Source organism: Tamandua tetradactyla, chromosome 5 (genome assembly GCF_023851605.1).
Source record: "Tamandua tetradactyla isolate mTamTet1 chromosome 5, mTamTet1.pri, whole genome shotgun sequence".
Classification (NCBI taxonomy): domain Eukaryota; kingdom Metazoa; phylum Chordata; class Mammalia; order Pilosa; family Myrmecophagidae; genus Tamandua; species Tamandua tetradactyla.
This window is the reverse complement of record NC_135331.1, coordinates 11,066,342-11,069,132: the sequence shown is the minus strand read 5'-3', so window position 1 is coordinate 11,069,132 and position 2,791 is coordinate 11,066,342. Positions and strand designations below refer to the sequence as shown.

Genomic DNA, 2,791 nt, shown 5'->3' with positions numbered 1-2,791 from the left:
GCCTCTTGACTCTATTTGAACTCTCTCTGCCACTGATACTTTATTAGTTACACTTCTTTTCCCTCTCTTGGTCAGGATGGAATTGTTGATCCCACAGTACCAGGGCCAAATTAATCCCTGGGAGTCATCTCCCACATTGCCAGGGAGACTTTCACCCTTGGATATCATGTCCCATGTAGGGGGGAGGGCAATGATTTCGCTTTCAGAGTTGGGCTTAGACAGAGTGAGTCACACTTGTGCAACAATAGAGGTCCTCAAAAAATAACTCTCGGAGGCAGGCAAAGCCATGGGCGCCGCGACTCCGCCGCCGCCGCCACCCGGCCCCAGGAAGAGAAGTTAGACCTATAGAAAAATCTAATGGACAACCTCCACAGCAGCAGGTGACACAACCTTGGACATTAGAGAGAAGGAATGTCACTGGGAAAGCACAATACAGCCAGATGAAAGAGGACAGAACCCGTAACCAGAGGAGGCCGTCATCACCACGCTTGGGAGAGGCGCAGCCGCATTGCCTTCAGATGGTAACAAACAACAATCCAGATGGGGTGCAGGTGCTGTAAAATGATTCACAGCTTATCTTTGATCCAGTTCAAGTGCCCTCCCCAGGCTACGTCAATGAAGTAAGCAGTTGCAAGATAGATGAAGATAATGTGGTTAAACTAAAAGGCCAACAGAGCAGTGAAGTCCTGGTGCATAAAAACCACCTTCAGAATGAGGGCGTGAAGAGGACTGAGAGCAGAAGCAGGACAGCTAGTCCGCAGGTGCCCTCCTGGCCTCCCCAAGGACCTGACCCTCAGAGGGACGGAGCGGGGCCCTGCACGGAGGGGACTGGTGGTGCCGTCGATGGCATCGACACTGCTGCTACTTCACAGCCCACCGGGAACTCCAGGCCCCACCAGGGTGACAAAGGCCCCTTGGGCAGTACTCCAAATGACAGTCACCTGACTCAACCCTTCCTTGATGGAGAGAAACAGAACTTGGCACTGTTGGCTTCAGAAGAGACCTTAGTCTTCGAGAATGGAGACTTCAGGGCTCCTTCCAGGGAGGAAAGCCATGCCGTGGACGTTCAAGACCGTACCATTCAGATCCCAGCCCCAGATTACCCTCAACTTTGGGGCTCAGGAGTAGACAGTATTGCTCATGGAGAAAGGGATTGTCTTTTCCAGAACCACGCTCACGATGAGCCCTTGGAGAGAATTCACCCCAGGGCAGGGGAGCATGGCTGGAACATGCCCTTCTCCATGAAGAGAAGCTGGGACTCATTAAATGAGGCCGTGACGACAGAGGTTTTAAGTGTCTACTTTAAGGAGATGGGTCCTGCTCCTGCTGCACCTGTGGTTGATACAAGAAATGGGCGGGAGGCTGCCTGTGGCTCCCACGGAGACCAGAATGGAGAGATGGTGGACGAGGATGCAGCAGTGGCAGAAGCCCTTGCAGCTTTAGAAGCTGCTACTGCAGGAGAAGATGTTGATGAGGCATATTAGGGGAGGTGGGTAGTGCAGGCAAGTAAGCTACTGCCTGGACATCGCTGAGCAGGTCGGGATGCGTTTGCTCCTTAGAACCAGGGCTGACACTCCGCCAGCATGCACCCAGGCAGCCTGACCAGTGTTTACATCCAGCATCCCTTCTGTCGGTACCTGTGCCATACTGCTTCTTAAATATTTGGCACATCATTCTGTTGATGGGCTATCCTTCAGGACACTAGTATAGAAACTCAGAGTGGGGTATTGTGCCCATGTCCAAAGCACATCTAGAAATTAAACAAGCTGCTTGCCAACCCTCCAAGCTCCTGAGAGTATCTGGTAAAGATGTTCATTAGAATGCTCTGAGATCCAGACCCTTAATCTCAATGGCACAGGATCACAGAGCATTGTTTGACTGTCAATGCCATATCTTGTTTTCGGAGCCAGATGTTGGTACCTATGTGGAAAAGGTAACTACCCCAATGCAAGTGCCTAATATGTACCCGCATGGCTTACCTTCAGGGACAATCACCCAGGGAACTAATAACTAACCATTCGTTTGACACTGAGTTAAGCTTAGCAGCATTCAGGGTTGAGCAGAAGTCACCAATAAACAAGTGGTTAGTCTTTAGCTGTGATATTAAGACACCTTGACCTTAATGCTTTCATTTTTTTTTACATTATTACGTTTTAATTTCCTTTGAGATTGAGGAGGCTGGCCAAAATAATTCTTAAAACTACTTCTGTCATATTTGGGTTTTAAGCCCATGAGGTCTGGAATAGCAACGTGATCTATGGAGTGTTTTACGCTATTAAATGTCTGGTTCTGATTAAAATGTAAAACAAATAACTCTTAGGCATGCCTGTAGGTAGGCTAAGCTTCTTTGCTACCTACATAAGCTTCATAAGAGTAAGCCTCAGAATCGAGGACATGGCCTATTGATTTGGGTGTCCCTAACGTTTGACACAGTATTAGGGGATTCCCTGCTGGTAAGGTTTAATAGTTCCATATTATTTCTCCCATCCTTCAAGGGGCTTTTCCAATACTTTTTGATTATCTGCTTAATATAATCTGGGATGTATCCAGACATTACAAGGGCTTTGCTTTTTCAATTGGGAGTCTCTAATGCTTGAGAAAATATCAGGAACTCCCCAGGTGGGGAAGTTTAATGTTTCCATCTTTTTCCCCCAGTCCTTCAAGAGGACTTGGCATATATTATTTTTTATTTTCTGCCCCAAATACTCTGGGATCTATCAGGGTACTACATTAACCTGTACAGAACAATCATCTCATTCCCTATTCTAGGTTCCATGTAATTAGGTTGTTT

The 2,791-nt window shown here is 47.7% G+C and overlaps 1 pseudogene; it reads left to right on the top strand.

The window, feature by feature from the left end:
• Positions 1-289: 289 nt before the first annotated feature.
• On the top strand, positions 290-2,548 carry LOC143682242 (PDCD10 and GCKIII kinases-associated protein 1 pseudogene; annotated as a pseudogene).
• The last annotated feature ends 243 nt before the right edge of the window (positions 2,549-2,791 follow it).